Source organism: Sarcophilus harrisii, chromosome 2 (genome assembly GCF_902635505.1).
Source record: "Sarcophilus harrisii chromosome 2, mSarHar1.11, whole genome shotgun sequence".
NCBI lineage: Eukaryota > Metazoa > Chordata > Mammalia > Dasyuromorphia > Dasyuridae > Sarcophilus > Sarcophilus harrisii.
Genome location: NC_045427.1, coordinates 244,478,263 through 244,497,584, shown reverse-complemented (window position 1 = coordinate 244,497,584; position 19,322 = coordinate 244,478,263). Strand labels below are relative to the sequence as shown.

The window sequence follows — 19,322 nt, the reverse complement described above, 5'->3', positions numbered from 1 at the left end:
GAAAAGGACCCATATATGCAAAAATATTTGTAGTAGCTCTTTTTGTAGTTGCAAGGAACTGGAAATTGAGTGGATGTCATTAATTGGGGATGGTTGTATAAGTTATGATACATGAATATAATGGAATATTATTGTTCTGTAGGAAATAATGAGCAAACTGATTTCAAAAAAGCCTGTAGAGAATTACATGAACTGATGCTAAGTGAAGTAAGCAAAACCAAGAGAAGCAAGAGAACATTGTAACAATAAGATTATGTGATAATCAACTGTGATGGATTTGGCTCTTCTCCACAATGTAGTGATTCAAGGCAATTATATTAGACTTGGGATGAAAGATGTCATCTGCATCCAGAGAGAGAATTATAAAGACTAAATGTGAATCAAAACATACTTTCATCTTTTTTGTGTTTTGTTTTTTCTTTCTTTCTTATTTTTTTCCCCTTCTGGTCTGATTTTTCTTGCATAATACAACAAATATAGAAATATGTTTAAAATGATGGCACATATTTAACCTATATCAGATAACTTGCTGTCTTGGGGAGGGAGGATAAAAATGTGGAACACAAAGTCTTACAAAAATGAATGTTGAAAATTATCTTTGATGTATTTCAAAAATAAAGTATATTTTTTAATTTAAAAAATTTTTTAAAAGAAAAAAAGAAAAGAGTTTAATGTCATTCTTGATTGACAAAAGCCCCTCATGGCAGTGGACTCACAGTTTATTTGCCCTTGGAAGAGTGAGCAGTTTCTTTTGAGGGTGGCAATCAATTCTGATTGGGTAACAATTAATGAGAGAATGAATATTATAACGAGAGGTTATATTATAATGAATATTCTGAGGTCATAATACTGTATGAAAATCTTAGTCAAAGGGATTTATGGTTTTTCTATATCATCAGTCTGAAATAAAGGAGAACTCATATTTTCTCAGACCTGACAGAATCCACTCATTAAGCAGGAATCCACTCATTCATCTATATTTAGAATTTCTTTTATAGTCTCTGATTAGATTTTAGTCTGTTTAAGTCTTTGCCCAAGATTTCCTATCCTGGTTGAGTTCTGGATGAGAAAGTAGAAAAGGGGAAAAACTTTGGCCCTAAATAATTAGTTTTCAATACAAGCAAAATTGTATTAATTGTAGGACAAATAATGAAATAAACTTCAATTATTTAAAAAAAGTGGGGAGGGGTAGGGTGGTCAAGGTATAAGAAAACTATAAAAGTAGGAGGAACCAGGGTATGAAGGTCTTTGAATGCTAGAAAATTTTATATTTGATCCTTGAGGTGATAGGGAACTGCTGAAGTTTATTGAATAGAAAGTTAATGGTCAGAACTCTACTTTGGGAAAATCACTTTGAGTGGGTAGAGATTTGGGGCAGGAAGACCAATTAGCAGTCTGTTGCCATAATCCAGGTTTGACATGATGAAGCCCTGCATGAGCTGTGGTGGTAGTGTCAGAGAAATAGCAAAATATTGAATCAAGAGAGAATGGTTAGGTAATTCACCCAGAAAAAAATAAATGGGTGTCCTATATATATATATATGGATACAATCTCCAGTAAAGTCTTTTGGTGAGAAAAAGAACTATCTTAAAGCATTTTGCAGACCCTAAAAGCACCAAATAAATGTTAACTCTTTTTTTATTATTGTTGTTGTTACTATTACTCTCACTGAAAAAACTGGTGATCCATGGCAGTGGATAATGGAGATATGGTATAGTTGTGTAGCTGTGGATTCATCTTGATTCTGGCTCTAGATTCCTAGTCCTTTTCATGTAGAATGGATCTCTTGAGGATATTTCCTCCATCATCTCTTTAGCCTGAATGATGTGAATGTAGACCCCTGATACTGTAATCTCTTGCTCTGCTTACTGACTGCATCCATATCTTCAGGCTTCTCCTGATGTCTCTGTAGTATTTGGAATATTCTCTACAGCCCCAGGAAGGTACTTTAACATCCTCCACTATCTTGCCACCTGTTCCAGATCTTATATGTCCTTTTCTTCTTCTGACTGAGATCAAGCCTCTTGATGACAAGATACACATTTCATAGGATTCTGTTGTTTTGGGACTTCCCCTAATGAACAGCAGTAAAAATGAAGTCATGAAGGTACATTTCAAGCTCAGCTTCTAGTTTTTGTCCCCAGGAAGCATAAATAGCCTTCAATCAAAGGTCTGGGGTAGAGATGGGTAAAGTGCATGCATTTTAGTGCATGTGCTTTGTGACATTTCTGTTGGATGCTCTTAAATCCATTATGCTTTCTTCCAGGTTCTACTGAGTTCTAGATAAGTGAGATTAATTTCTCTTCTGTTATTTGCTTTTCTCTTTCCTCTGATTAGCCTCCAAATAGATGAAGCATGACTTTAGTTGGGATCTATCATCTCCTCTATGGACTATATTTTTAGCTAACTCTAGAATAGCCGCTCTACCCCACCTCTACCCTACCAATGAATATAAGATCATTCTTTTTGAAACACAAGCCCTTCTAAGTTTCCCTCTGCTGACTTTAATGCAGAGAGATTCTGGGTCCATGGGTATACTTGATCTTGGCATAGATACTCTCTTGATCAGCAATTGAGACAGAAGAAAATACAATTAAACAGAGGAATTACAAACATAAGGCATATTAGATGTCTGGGCATTTTTTCCAGGACTCAGTTAATTGAATAAATTGACTAATGAGCAAAGGAAATTAATTGTGGTTTTGAAATGTTGCTGTTTTGGGTGTGTTTGTATTTGCATTTGTATGTGTATGTGTGTTTTTTTCTATTTCAGCAACTAAATGATGACTGTCTCTTTGTTAATCTGTTATTATTCACTCAGAATAAAACTCTGGGGACATCAGGAACATTGCTGGGTCAAACACCAGCATCTGCCAATTATTAAACTAGTAATAGTAACAACAATCATGTTAGCTTGTATTTGGATGACACTTAATAATTTTAAAAGTGCTTTATGTACATTTTCTACTTTGATCCTAATACTCTGTCAATAAATCAGCCAAGAGTCATTAAGTATTCATTAAGTGCCTACTATATGTGTGAGGCACTGTATTAAGAACCTTCTCTGTGTGAAACATCAATGATAGATTGAATCTGGAATTTGGAAGTCAGGAAGAATTGCATTTAAATATTTTTTCTTATTTTTTAAACTTTTTTCTTTTTTTCCCTTTTTTCTTTTTTTTTAAATTAAAGATTTTGATTTTCAAAACATATGTATATATAATTTTCAACATTCACCCTTGCAAAACCTTATATTCCAATTTTTTCTCCCTTCCTTCCCCATTCCCTTCCTTCCTCATCCCCTTCCCTAAATGGCAATTCTTTTTTTTTTTGAGTAATTCAATATATGTTAAACATGTGCAATTCTTCTATATGTTTTCCCATAACTATTGTGCTGCACAATAAATATTAGATCAAAAAAGGAAAAAATGAGAAAGAAAACAAAATGCAAGCAAATGACAACAAGAAAGTGAAAATACTGTGTGGTCCACACAGTCCCCACATTCCTCTCTCTGGGTGCAAATGGCTTTCTTTATCATAAGATCATTGAAACTGGCCTGAATCATCTCATTGTTGAGAAGAGCCATGTCCATCAGATTGATCACCATATATTCTTGTTGTTGCCATGTTCAATGATCTCCTGATTCTGCTCTTTTCATTTAGCATCAGTTCATGCAAGTCATTCCAGGCCTCTCTGAAATCATTCTGCTGATCATTTCTTATAGAAAAATAATATTCCATACCATTCATATACTATAACTTATTCAACCATTCTCCAATTGGTGGGCATCCACTCAGTTTCCAGTTTCTTGTCACTACAAAGAGACCTGCCACAAAACATTTTTGCACATGTGGGTCCTTTTCCCTCCTCTATGATCTCTTTGGGATACAAGACCAGTAGAAATACTTCTGGATTAAAGAGTTGCATTTAAATCTGACCTTTCTGAGACTCAGTTTTCTCATCTGAAAAACTGTCAGTACCTGGAATACTCCACAGACCTGTTGTGAAGTTTTAGATTAATAGATGTAAATTTTGTAATCTTTAATGTGTCATACTAATCACAGGATTCTAATTTTAGAGCTGGAAGGGACCTCAGACATCATGATATTTATTCCTGTTGGATTCAAAAATAGAGGCCCTCATAGGAGTCAGATTGCATGTTATTCAGTCGTGTCCAATTGAATTAGTTGTCTAAGATCAAATAACTAATAAGAGACAGAGCTAAAATTTGAACTCAGGCCTTCTAACTCAAGTTTAGCATATTCCTCCCTGTTGCTGAATTATAGTTATTATTATTATTATAACTCAGTTATTATTATTATTATTAATCATTTCATTACTGACCATAGTTTGCACCTCACAGAGGATATTCAAATATAAAGTTAGAATTGAGAGATGATGACTCTGGTGTATCCTTGTATAAGAACCATGGCAAACATTTCTCTGGGTTGAGTTGCATAGATTTGAGGGGGGTGAAATGTTGGAGGAATAGGTTTTCCAGGTTTTGTATAATTTCCTGGTCCTAAAGAAGCCTTTAAATCCAACACAGGTTTTCCCTTTATCCCTCCACCCTCTGCCCCATCCCACCCTTCCTGTGGAGCCAAGTTATATCTGATTGCTTCTAGGTCTGAGGTTTAGGCTTGTGTATGAATTTATAAAGAAGCATTTATACCTATAGTTTCTGATATCACCTGCAAAGGGTGTAGCTTTGGGGTAGCTTCTCCCAGAAGTCTAGATGACATTGGTTAGGGCAGTGAGGGAAGGATCTTTGCTTTTCCTTTCTTTCCAATTGAGGAGAAGTGACTTGTCTGGGGTCATGCAGCTAATAAGGGTCTGCCCTTACATTTGAATTTAGATCCTGCTGGCTCTCAGGCTGGAGCTCTATTTACCTAGCTGTCCCTCTTTGCTCTTTCTATAAGAAGTACTGATCTGGGTCCAAATGCCCATTCTGATGCTTCCTCTTGTTTATGTAACTTTGGCTAAGCCACTCAGACTCTCTAGGCCTCAGTTTTCTCTTCTGTAAAATGAAAAACTTATATGATTTTAAAATTTCTTTCAAGCTCTAAATCAGTAGTCCTATGCTTATGTGTTTAGCTGTTCAGGCTTCAGATGAGTATTTGGGGCAAAACCTTAGGCTGTAAGATTTTGCTAAAAAATTTCATCATTTTAATTGTGGAAATATGTGTGGAAGAATTGCACATGTTTAATGTAAATTGGATTACTTGCTAAGGGAGAGAGTGGGGAGGGAAAGAGGGAAAAAATTTGGAACACAAGGTTTTTGTAAGGGTGAATGTTGAAAACTATGCATGTATTTTGAAAATAAAAAGCTAAAAAAATTCATCATGTAATTCCTTTTGTCCTTACCCCATTTTTAGTTTTGACTTGAAGCCTAAAAACAAAGGGAATGGCTTCTCTGTAGGCAAATTCAGACTGAGTCAGTATCTTAAGGTTGCAAAAAGATGTGGGCCAAACCCATTTCGCAGGGCCATGCTTCCTGCAGTCCAGCCTTCTGTTCTCCTAAATCATTTTTTTGGCAAATTGTCTGTTTGAGTCTCTGTGATAGTGGAACCATATTGATAACTCCTTACTCATTCCCTGAGATACTGGGCCCCAGCACCAGCCGGAGGAAAAGATGAACAACAGGAATAGGATGCAGGGACTTAATGTGACATCTTTTTAGCATATATTCAAGCTTGCCTGGCCCTGTTAATTGAGTCCCAGGAGGCTGAGGGATAAGATCATTTAGCTACATGTGCCTATGAGTTAAGGAGTGGTGTGTGAGAGATTTCAAGCCTCAGGACTTTTAAGCAAAGTCTTAGAAGCCTAGAATAGCAGGCTTTATGTTGGCCCATCTCAGCATCAGGCAGCTCAAGTGTACCTACTTGTAAAGTGGAGCAGAAGTAGAGGGAGCATAGAGACCCTGCAATGTGTATCCTGTATCTCCACCTGCTGAGTCAGACTTCAAAACTCTTCTGTGTGAAGCAAGAATTGTCCTTGTAGATTTTAATGGGTCCTTTAATTGAATGGGAAAAATATGCTCATGAGAAAGTAGATCTGAATAAATGTCCACTTTGAGAAACCACAATGAAGACAAAATCTTTCTAGGTCTCTTGAAAGTGACTATGACCAACAGCCCTTTTTTAGCCAGTCCTTCAAATTAGCCAGGGAGAATTGTTGATTTCACTGGACGACATTCCTGGCAGGCTGGTGTTAAAAATCAGAGGGGATCTAGCCAAAGCTTGGATACTGTTCCAAGAAATGGAAATAATGAGGGGAGGGAGAATGCAAGCACAAGGGAGAAACATAAATGGCAGAACATGTGAGTAGGCATTTTAGCATGGTGCAAAGAGATTCATAATAGGAAAAACCCCCGCCAACCCACATAATGTAATGGTCTGTTTATGGTTGAAGCTGGAGCCCAATGTGAATCACTCCCTAGTGATCTGCTAAACATGCTCCAGTGAACATGCACTTCCCCTCTTTCCCAAGTGTTCCAGAAATTATATATAAGGAGGAGGGAAATCCTGATCATTCAGCAGGAGGACCAATCTGCCAGGAGAGCCCTGGCTGAGCTAGACCTCAGCTGGGGAAAGTAGTCAAGAGACCCAAACCCAGAAATCTTGGACTATGTGGAGGAGAAATTCTTTTAGGGCTGCAGCACCTAGTCATACAAAGAAGGAAAGAAACATTTAGAAAAGAGTGGAACTAGCTGAGGAGTGATTTAATTCAATTCGATTTCCAAAACATTTATTAAATACCTTTTACAAGGCATTGTACTAATTACTGAGAAAGCAAAACAGAAATAAAAATCCCTCCCATTAAGGTATATAAACTTGTTAAAAAAAAAAGAAAACATGTAGGTAATGGTTATTAAGTACTTACTGTACGCTGAGGGGCATATAGAGTGTTCAGAGAAGACCGGCTTTTAGTATGTGGGTTTGTGGGTTGCATGTGTCCACCTGCCACCCAACTCTCACTTGTGGCTCCAAGAAGCTGTAGTATGCATAATGGTCATACCTTAGCAAAATTGTCTTCAGCAGATGGGCTACACAATGAAAGGTGAGCTTCAAAACTCTACCCCAAGCACATAAAAACTCCCCTGGTAGAATGGGGGATGAGAACAATTTGTTCCCACAGCCAGGAAGGCAGCTGAAGCAGGTGCTGTGGAATGCTTAAAGCTTGGCCAGGCTGATCCACTGCATTACAGACTTCAATGACTGGAAAAAAGAGTGGGATTGATCTCTTTGTGTAATTCTGCCTCTCTTACATCCAATTCTCTCACAAGTAAAGAATCACTTGTGATATCATTGGTTCTCTTCAAGAACAAAGGAGCAACAACAACAACTATATGCTGGGCATAGTGCCCAAAATAATGCAAAAGTACTTTTAAAATAAAAAGACTGGGAATAATTGAGAGGCTTAGGGACTATAAGAGTGAGGAAAGCTTCATATTGGATGTAGCATCTTTGAAGGAAGCTGGAGATCCTATGAAGAGTTAAGGTATTACAGACTTAGGGACCAACTAGTCCCAATCAAGGTAAAATAACTTCTTCCCAGAACTGAATGGCCCTGACTAAGACATTGCTACTACTTCCCGCAATCCAGGAAAAAGGCCAACAGAGACATGAGGTCCTTCTAGGTTTCCCTCTAGAAAACCTCTACACATTAATAGTCAGCCATTTGGTAGTTCATATCTTCTGGATGCTCTTTCTGGTAGGGTAAATTCTTGGATTTTCAGAGGGAAGACTTGTGTATTCAGATAATAGTAGAAATGGAGAGGGCTTAGAAATCATCTAATCCAACCTTCTCATTTAGATAAATGGAAAACTGACACCCAGGTAATGGAAATTGCTTTTCCAAAGCCATTTTAACATAGGATTTAGAGATGAAGAGATTGCCAAAATAATTTAATCTATTTTTTTCATTTTATAGATAAGAAAGTGGGAGTATATTAAGGTTAAGTGATTTCTTTAAGGTTTCTCTAAAGGCAAGATTTGAAGGCAGGTGTATTGCCTCCAAGTCTAGAACTTTTCCACAGAGGCATGTGAGTTGATCACTTTGTACTGGAGCCAGTATTATAACACAAGTCTAGGTTTAGAGCTGGATGTAATCACAGGGTTATAGATTTAGAACTAAAAAGAGCCTTTGAAGTCATCTAATCCAATCATCTCATTTTACAGATGAGGAAACAGGCCCAGATAGAATAAATTGCTTTGCCCAACATTACTTGAGTAGTAAGTGACAGAGATGGGATTGGGACATGGGTTCTCTGACTACAAGACTGTTTTTTCCCTACTGTATCATAATGCTTTTCTTTCTCATGTTTCTCCTCTACTATGCTGACATGGTCTTCCACTATTGGCTTATCCTTATAGAAAGACTATCAAGAGCTCTCCATCTGAAGCCCATTTAACTGTGGCAGTGAAGGTTCTATAATAAGACATTTGGTTGTTAGAAATTAGCAGTGATTAATACCTTAGGCCCTGACAGCATCACTCAGGCCCACAGAGCTAATCTGGGAGGATTAAAATAAAGAAGTGACCTTTCAGCTGTTGAGATGTTATACCAAAAGGCCTAAATTTCCTGGAGGTTTAAAAACATGACAAAGTCTTAGTATTAGAGAGATCTCAGGGATTATTTAATCTACTCTTACAGATAAGGAAACTGAGATTTATAATATAAAATGAGTTTGCAGTTAACTGCTTTTATCTCTTTCTCACTGTACATAAGAATATCGTTTCTCCTAATTTGAGATATAGAATAAAGCAAATTCATGTGGGTAACACATTTTTATGCATTTGCTCAGCTGTTTGCTCCTGAAAAGGAGGTCAGTGAAACTGTGTCCCTTGGACAGAGCTAGCAAACGTGCTGGCTTGAGTGCTCATGTTATTTTCCTCATGGTCCAGATACTGCTCAGATCATTTTTCCATCGATGCCAAAGCTCAGAGTTATTTGGATCCAGCCATTTATAGCTCTTAGGGCTGTGTGGTAGTTGGGATTTCAGGGATTTGCACTGGTCCTCAAATAATGCTGTAGGTCCCTGTTCCTGACTGAGCTGACAAAGGCACAGGTGAGATATGGAGTGTTTCTGCTAATAAACTGTGAAATGGTTGGAATTTCCTGGCTGAAATTACAAAAAGCCAGAGAGGAAAGCTGCTTTGCCACTTCATTTGGTCTTTTTGAGTCTTTAAAATGATTTGTAAATGATCTGATTTTTCCCTTCTCTCCTTTCAGCTAAGCTCCTAGCTAGCTTAAGCCCCTCTCTTTCAGACCTTGATTCATCATCAGATGGCAGTGTTGCTTTGACTGTGACCCTTTTTTCATCTTGCCCTTACCCTCATCGCCTCCCTCTCAGAGCGGAATAATCATAAATTGGGAGAATGATGAAGGTCACTTTTTGAGATTTCCCTCAGCCTTTGGGCAAAAGGAATACTTTGAACTTTTCCTACAGCAAAGATGAATCTAAAGAATAGAAGGCCAATTTTGAAAATACTACTACTATTACTATTAGCAATACTTAACATTTAAATGGCCTTTTAATATTTATAAAATATTTTACATATATTTTCTTTTTTGACCCTCAATAACAAAAACACTGTAAAGTAGGTGCTGTTATCATCTGTATTTAAACCAATGACATAATGAGGGTGAAATCTTGACTTGCCAGTGAAATGGATTTAATTTTTTTTTAGTCTGCAAAAGTATATAATAAAACATGAAGAATTAATTTGACCTCATCTTTTCCTTATTTTAAACCTGTAACATGTAAGAATTTGAACATTTTGCTGAATTTTTTTTAACATGTGATGGGTAGAATCCTTTTCAGATCTACTTCTTTTTTTTTCTTTTTCTTTTTTTTCTTTTTTATTTAATAACCTTTTATTTACAGGTTATATTCATGGGTAACTTTACAGCATTAATAATTGCCAAACCTCTTGTTCCAATTTTTCACCTCTTACCCCCCACCCTCTCCCCTAGATGGCAGGATGACCAGTAGATGTTAAATACATTAAAATATAAATTAGATACACAATAAGTATACATGACCAAACCGTTATTTTGCTGTACAAAAAGAATCAGACTCTGAAATATTGTACAATTAGCTTGTGAAGGAAATCAAAAATGCAGGTGGGCATAAATATAGGGATTGGGAATTCAATGTAATGGTTTTTAGTCATCTCCCAGAGTTCTTTCTCTGGGCGTAGCTGGTTCAGTTCATTACTGCTCCACTGAAAATGATTTGGTTGATCTCGTTGCTGAGGATGGCCAGGTCCATCAGAACTGGTCATCATATAGTATTGTTGTTGAAGTATATAATGATCTCCTGGTCCTGCTCATTTCACTCAGCATCAGTTCGTGTAAGTCTCTCCAGGCCTTTCTGAAATCATCCTGTTGGTCATTTCTTACAGAACAGTAATATTCCATAATATTCATATTCCACAATTTATTCAGCCATTCTCCAACTGATGGACATCCATTCAGTTTCCAGTTTCTGGCCACTACAAAAAGGGCTGCCACAAACATTCGTGCACATACAGGTCCCTTTCCCTTCTTTATAATCTCTTTGGGATATAAGCCCAGTAGTAACACTGCTGGATCAAAGGGTATGCACAGTTTGATAACTTTTTGAGCAGTTCCAAACTACTCTCCAAAATGGTTGGATTCGTTCACAACTCCACCAACAATGCATCAATGTCCCAGTTTTCCCACATCCCCTCCAACAATCATGATTATTTTTTCCTGTCATCTTAGCCAATCTGACAGGTGTTTAGTGGTATCTTAGAGTTGTCTTAATTTGCATGAAATGGATTTAATTAAGGCAGAGCTTTATAAAGTCCTCAGTCTTATTCTCTCCTCCAGTCATCCAAGTCTAGTGGCAAGACATCCAGGCTGTGATCCAGGATGAAGTGGATGACCTTGGACTTTCTAAATAAAAATCTTCCCACCTCTCAGTTTATCTGAGGCAACATCCATTCTAGGACTAAAGGCTAGGTAAGAACTGAGACCAAAGATAGCCCAATTTGCCATGACAAAGATATCAGTCTGTGAGAGGAAGACCCTTAGTTTTTGGCCAGAACAGAAAATAATTGCTATTTACACTATTTAAAATCATCAAAAGTTAAATAGTTGTGTTCTTCCAGGGAGAATAAGTTTTTCAGCTTTTTAGAGGGCAAATATAATAATCTATTTAGATAGAAATTCCCTACTGGGAATTCCTTATTCACCCAAACTCCCAGGAGAGATTTGTTAAGCTCCTGTTATATGCCAGACAGTGTTCTAGGTGCTGGGATACAATAACAAAAATTCAATTCGATTTAAAAAATATATCTTCAGCATCTATATTTTCTATCTCCAAGTAGCTTACATTCTATGGAGGAGAAGTAACATGTACACCTCTAAGTACATTTATTAAGTGACTACCATATGCTAGGCACTATGAAAGTGTTGGGGATACAAAAGAAGAAAAATATACAAAGTTAAAATAAATTATTTTCTGGGGGGCTAACAGCTAGCAGAATCAAATAGGATCTCTTGTAAGGGGAAGTGTTTGAGCTGAGCTTGGAAGAAAGCTATGATTCTAAGGAACATAGGCAAAGTGAAGATGCTTTTTGGAATGGAAAGCTACCTTATAAAAACTTGCAGCTGGAAAGGTAAAATGTCATGTGTGGAACAGCAAGTAGATTTGTATCAACGAAACCACGGGTTGAGACCAAAATCAACCAATGAGACAAAAAAAGATAATAATGACATATGTGCAATATCTTTTCATGCTCATCCTTTTGTCTACTGTTGGGTGCTTGCATATCACACAGCTGACTTTGGTCAGAACTTCTGTTCTATAGCTTGGGAAACAGGGAAACTAAACAGTTCTAAATGAAAAACTCATATTCTTGGCTCCATCGTCATCAGGCTTTGATCTATAGAGCTTAAACCTTTTTCTGGGATCTTTGAGAGGCATCTTCTCCCTCAGTATCTCATCCTTTAAAATCTGACATGGAGAAGAGCTGACCCTGCCATATGCATTATGCATATGCATATGATTGTTCTTCTTTCCACAGGCTGTGAGCTGTGGTAGAAAGAATGTTGTATTTGTGAAAACTTTGACAAGTCAGGTAACTTCTTGGGTCCTCAATTTTCTCTTGTATAAATAAGAAGGACTGAAATAAGTGATCTAAAATGGTGATTCTCAAACTTTTGTTCTCAATATCTTCCTACTATTGAAAATTATTGAGGAGCTATCCAAAGTACTTTTTATGTGGGTTATCTTTGCATATTATATTTACATATCAATGTTATATTTACCATATTAAAAATAAAAAATAATTTTGGATTTATAGATGTTCTGAAAGGGTTTCAGAAACCCCCTAGGATTCTCAGCACCACACTTTGAGAACCCCTGCTCTAAAAGATCCCTTCTAGATTTAAATGTGATCCTGTGATTTTTGCTTCTGCTGTTCCCTCTTTCTGGAATAGCTCTTTCTGTTCCTATCTAAATAGGTTAGGTATTATGCTAGGCACTGGCATGCAAATGCAAAAGGCCATGGAAAGTTTGATGCAAAAAATGGGATATATTTAATCTGGAAAAGATAAGACTGTTGGGGATGAGGACAGGGAGATGGTAGCTGCCTTCCAAGTAATTGGAGGGCTATTATATGGAAGAAGAATTGGATTTGTTCTCTTTGGTCCCAGAGAGCACAACTAGAAGCTGTAGAGAGGAAGATTTTGGTTTTATATAAAAACCCCCAGTAGTTTATATAATGAATAGAGTGCTAGATCTGGAATCAGGAAGACCTGAGTTTAAAATCTTCCCCATATGCTTAGAAGTTGTATGATTCTGGACAAATCATGCATTTTCTTTAAAACGTTTGTTTATTTATTTGTTAAAATGGGGATGATAATAGCACCTACACAGTGTTGTGAAGATCAGTTCAGATAGCATAAGTAAAGTGCTTTTTTGCAAATTTCAAAATTCTATAATTAAGGTACCAGGCATTGTGCTAATCACTTTATAAGTAATATCTCATTTTATCCTCACAACAATCTGGGGAAGTAAGTGCTTTTATTCTCATTTTACAGGTAAGGAAACTGAGAGAAAAAATATTAAGTGTCTTGCTCAAAGTCACAGATATTTACTACCTGAGATCACATTTGAATTCAGGTCTTCCTGACTTCAGATCTAGCATTCTATCGAGAGCATTATTGAGATGCCTCAAAATAGAATGATTCATCTTAGAAGGTAGTGAGATCCCCATCACTTGAGGTCTTCAGACAGTGACTGATTACTAGTTAGGGATATTATGGGGAGGGCAGAATTCCTGCACAGGTGTGCATGGTCAGGATTTATATGACCCTTGGTCTTCTTTTCAGCTCTGGGATTTTGTAAATCTACAATCATCTCACCACTTCCTAGAGCATGAATATTTAACCCTGGTGTTTGACAGTGTTTACTTCTTAGGATGTCAGTATTTCCCATCTGGCATTATTTAATATTTCATTTATGAGTATTGTCTTTGCAAAAACAAACAAACCAAAAAACCTGGGAGCTCCTGAAGAACAGGAGGCCATGCTTTTTCCTCTTTTTGTATCTCTTCCAGCATCTATTATCTTTGTTGAATTGAGCTAAGTTCTTTTATTTCCTCCCAATCTCTAGAGTAAAACAGTAAGATTGATTGTGGGAAAGCTGAGTGAGCATTTGAGAGAATCCCACACTCCTGCTGCTGCTGCTGCTGCAGTCTCTGGGCTGTCCCATGGCTGAATCTCCCTCTCTCTCCTTTGTGGGTGGTTTGGTGTTTACAGCCCCAGGGGGAATTCAGACTGAATGAGCCTGCCATCTGGGCTTTGTTCTTCCTCCTCCTGTTCCTGTGCAGTGGCACCAGCCTGAAGCTTTCACCAGCCCTCAGTTAACCTGGTTATTTCTACCTAATCTGTCATGCCTAACAGCATCATCACTGATGGATTTCAGATTGAGTTTTCTATTACACACTGACATTTCCCAGAATTCTGGCCACAAGGATTCTTCTTCAGAATATGTTACTCAGGAAATTAGGTTGACTGTTGCCCGTCCACCTGAACTCAGACATGCTCTTTCCTCCAGCCATTCCAGCTTTCCCTCTTGCCTTTTACATTGTCCTATTGATGGATCAGGCAAATTAAAAGTGAGTGGATATTTTTCTTCCAAGATCATATCTTTTCCTTTTCTCATTATAGCGAGGGTTAAAGGAACTTCCTTTGTAGAAGCTTCAGTTGATAACTAGTCACCACTAATGATTTCCTTTGTGACTGGCAGCCTGTCATGATATATTAAATACTGGACCTGGAGTAAAAAGTCTGGGTTCAAACTCTCTCTGGAACAAATTAGCTATATGATTATAGGACAGTCATTTAACTCTTCAGTGCCTCTAGGGCAACTCTTCAAGACTGAGGGAACTTTTACACTAGGAGTTCCTGACAGATAAAATACTTATTTAGTATTTCTCCCTTCCCCACCTCAATCTCTCCTCCAAAGCATTTTATGTTTGACAAATGCTTGGCTATAATTTTTATTTACAAATCTTCCCAAACTCTTTAAGCTTATATTGGGTTCTCTAATTTGGAGAAGGAGAGAGAGGCAAAATTACTTTTTTTTTCTGTATCAAATAGCAACCTCAATGGTTACCCCCGAATAACTAGTCATTTGTTGAAAACAATTAGCTGTGTTCAATAAGTACTAACTGATTGTATTGAAGGTAATGCTTATTCCCATTGGGATTTTGTGGGGAGGGTTTCACTATTGGAGCAATTTTTCCTTCCTTCCTGAAATGCAGGAATTCACATTGTACTTTCCCCTGAATGGCTAAGCTACTCAGTTTTCTCTTGGGTAGAATGGGAGAGCTTGACTGACTCCTTTATAACTTTTATTTTTAAAAATATTTTTATGTTGTTTTTGGAGGGGGCGGGGGAAGGCAATAGAGGTTAAATGACATACCCAGGGTCACATAGTAAGTATCTGAGATTACATTTGAACTCAGGTCCACCTGCCTCTGGGGCCAGTAAATACCTCTGCTGTTTTTTTTTCTGAAATGCCTTTTTGTTCTGACACTTCAAGATCCTATGAGATAATATTATTCACTAGGCATTTCTCTTGGTGGAGCTATTCCAAAGATCCTCAGAACACAGTATGCTCAAGTTGTATTAAAACAATTCTGGTAGAAATCTTATCCTGTAGCAGAGGATGGTAGTGAAGTATATGAGAGTAATGGCTTGAAGAATTCAAAGAGATTCTCTTACTTAAAGTCACAAAAGAGTTTATGCCATAGCTGATGGGCTAGCCTCAAAAGGAAGTCTAGCAAATTAGAAAGATTTCTTTCTTTCAGCTGACAAGGTTGTAAAAGAAAGATAAGGAAGATCATAATTTAGATAAGAGATCAGTAAGAGTTTTTACAGAAAAATAAATAAGTTAGGATAGGAGTTTTACAGGAGACAAATAAGGAATAACAGATAAGAGGTTTTAATTGCTCCATATTCCTTAGCTAGTTTTTATTATTCTACATTCATCACTTAGACATGCTGTTTTGAGTAGATGCTGGGCTGTGACTATATAGCATCTCTCCCCTTTCTGTCTTTTGGGAAGAAGAAATTCTGGGGACAAAGGCTAGAGACCTATTAGTAGAAAGGGAATGAAAATCAAGAGATATAATTTCTAATCCTGTGTCTCCACCAGCTTGAGCAAGCTACTTGCCTTCTTTGACCTTGGATTCTTAATGTAAAATGAAAGGATTAGACTTGATGATCACTGTTGACTTTTTCAGCTCCAGATTTATTGATCTTATTATTGCATATTCTCTAAGATTGTTTCTAGTTTGAAGTTCTAGTATTCTTGAGCATTCAGATAGGGACACAATATTTTAGGAAATAGAGTGACAAATTGGAACATTTTCATAGAAAGATGACAGGTCTTAAAACTGATCCATTAAATAACTGACATTTGTTTAGCACTTCAAAGTTTGCATATCTCTGTTAAGCCTTATGGAACTCTGTGAGGTGTGTATATAATGAAATTTATTCTTGTCATCTCATAGATGAGGAAAATGAGGCTCAGAGAGATTGAATGACTAGTCACACAGGTAGTAATTGTCAAATGGAATTCAAATCTAAGTTTACCTGATTAGTCCAGAACTTTATTCACTATTTTACCAGGCATAGTAAAAAGAGTACTGGGCTGCGAATTAGGAAGACATCTTTGTGAATTCAAATCCTGCCTCATATATTTATTATCTGTGTGACCCAGAAAAATCACTTAATCCTGTTTGCCTCAGTGTCTTATCTGTAAAATGAGCTGGAGGAAATGGCAAACCACTTTAGTATCTTTGCCAAGAAATCCCAAATGAAGTAATGAAGAATCAAACATGACTGAAAACGACTCAATAACTAAAAACCGTACCCTTCCACTCTTTGATTGAAGGAATTGGGGATGTTTATATTAGAGAAGGGGATGCTTAGGGGATACTTGCTAGCTAACTTCAAGTATTATATAGAAAGGTATTAAACTTGCTTGGCTCCAGAGACCAGAACTAGGAACAGTGGGTAGTTATTGCAGAGAGGAAGATCTTGGCTTGATGTAAGGAAAAACTTTATAACAATCAGTTTGGAATGGGCTGCCTTAGAAGAAAGTTTTATACCTGCTTCTCTCTAGTCTCAAATGACTCTCTTAATGTTCCATGTTGTCTTGACTCTGAGCTCCTTGAGGAAAGAAAGTGTCTTCTCTTGTCTCCCTCCCAAGTCATAGTATAGAATTTGATATACTCATCGAATGTTTGAGTTTTGATTTCAATAAAATTCCCATAGGTAAGACTGAATCAGAAAGAAGACAGGAACCATAAAGAAAGTTTGATTTGAGACAACTTGTAATTTTGGTAGATGGAACAGAAGAACATTCAGTCCTTTGACACTTCTGGGGAAGAACCAGTTTGGTGTCCTGGGTCATAGTGGTAAATTCTCAGCTATCTTCTCTTTGGATCATCTGGTCTAGGATGAATAATAATGTTATGGAGGAAGATCAGGGAAATCTGAGTCTGAATCACTTCACCTTGGTCTAGATAAGATAGACCCAGACAGGGAATGTTTGTTGAAGGATATATTTGAATGGTAATTGGTAATGCCTTTTAGATAAACTTCTATTTGGAGACTCTTTATAGCACAGATAATCTAATAGTGTTTGTCCATAAGCATTTGAATTCTTACCATATTCTGGGAACTTTCCTAATTGCTGAGGATACAAAGAAAAAATAAAAATCTGTCCCCCGCTTTAAGGAGCTCACATTCTGAACATGAAAACAACAATGAATCACAAGATATATACATGTATATGTATATATATATATATACACACACACACACATACATGTACATACTATATATGTACATATATTACATATGGTATTAATACTGTGTAATCTCAGAGGAAAGTCACTAAGCAGTGGGTTTATATTGGGTTGGTTTTGATGCATAAAAAGCCTCTTAACAAAAGGTGAGATTTGGGCTGAGTCTTAAGGGAAGGTAGGAGGCCTTGATGAGGAGGGAGAAGTTTCCAGGCATGAAGAACAATGAGTAAAAATGCATGCTTTTCATTACTAGCTCTGTATCCCTAAGTGATTTTTTTTAAAAAGAGAAAAGAACTTACTTGTATAAAAATATTCATGGCAACTTTTTTGTGGCTGCAAAGAATTAGAAATTGAGGGAATGTTCATCAATTTGGGCACGGCTAAACTTATATGAACTGATGCACAGTGAAGTGAGCAAAACCAAGAGAGCATTGTATAAAATATCAGCAATATCATGCAATGATCAACTATGCATGCCTTAGCTATTCTTAGCAACAAAATGATTTAAACAATTCCAAAAGACTTGTGAGGAAAAAGGTTGTTCACATTCAGAGAAAGAATTGATGGAGTCTGAAGGAGAACAAAATATACTATTTTCAACTTCTTTATTTTTTTCATGCTTTTCCTTTTGTTTTTTTCACAACATTAATTTAATATGGAAATATGTTTTACCTGATTACACATATATATCCTATATCAAATTGCTTATTGTTTTAGGGAAAGGAGAGATAAGGGAGCAAAAAATTTGGAACTCCAAATTAAGAAATGAATGTTAAAATGTGTCTTTATGGGTAATTGGGAAAAAATTCTAAATACTCTTAAAATAAAGTTAGATCTAAACAAAAAATGCATGGTTTTGGAGGGGGGGAATGGAATGTTGTATGGGAAGAAGGGTAAGAAAGCATGTATCTATGCTTAAGATTGTAAAGTATAAAAAAACTAGAAAGATAAGAAGCAGCCAATTTGTGAAGAGCTTTAAAAACTAAACAGAGGTTTTTATAGTGTCATTTTAATAGTATTAGGTGCTGAGCATTTTTTTCTTGAATGCAAAGGAGTCTGCAACTCAAGGGCAGAGGAGGGAATGGGGAGGAGGAAAGTGGAATTGGGGAAATTGCTGTTCTCCACGGGTTCTTTCCTCCCCCAGACAGTCCCTGAAACACTTTGACGAAGGACCTTAAGCACTGGTCACACTTTCTCAGAAATGGATGCTTTCCCAAACTGAGTCAATTAATTCAAAGTCTACCTTCTGTAAACCACCATTCTCAGAAGGGGTGGAGTCTGAGTGAAGTCAAATGACTATCATTGGAGAATCTTTTTTCACAAGTGAGTTCTTCTGGAGAGGGGTGGGGAGAATCTATGAGACAAAGTTAAATAGAACAATATGAGGGAAGAAGAAAACAAAGAAATAATAGAGGGACAGAAGATCTGGGTTCTAGTTCTCAGTCTATCACTAAATAGATTTGTGGCTTTGAGCATTTTTGATCTAATCTTAGTTTCCCCACCTGCTATTCAAAAATGGGTTGGATTAAATAATCTCTAAGACCCCTGGATATCTAGAGTTCAGGAGAAGAGAAAATAGATTATAGTTACAGCAGGAGGGATTGGATGAGGTATGAAGAAGAATTCACTGAGAGACAGCCAAAGAAGGCAACTGTGGTATAGTTGGAGTTCAATTCCAGCTTCAGATACTTACTAGCTATGTGATCCTAGACAAGTCATTTAGTCTCTGCTTGCTTCAGTTTTCTGATCCATAAAATGACAACTACTTCCCAAAGTTGTATTTGCATTTGTAATTTTTACAAATTTGTAATTTTTGTATTTTTTGTAAATTTGTAAATTTACAAATATATTTGTAAAGTGTTTTACCTGGGTGAGTAGTCTTCACTTTAGTCCCCCTCTCTGGAATCCAATTTTCTCATTGGCAAATTGAGAGCATTGGACAAAATTCTCTCTAAAATTG

The 19,322-nt window shown here is 36.8% G+C and overlaps 1 protein-coding gene across 12 annotated transcripts in view; it reads left to right on the top strand.

Annotated features, from left to right (window-relative positions):
* KCNQ2 (potassium voltage-gated channel subfamily Q member 2) overlaps window positions 1-19,322 on the top strand; it is a 168,341-nt gene that overhangs the window by 68,547 nt on the left and 80,472 nt on the right. The gene's annotated exons all lie outside the window — the stretch shown is intronic.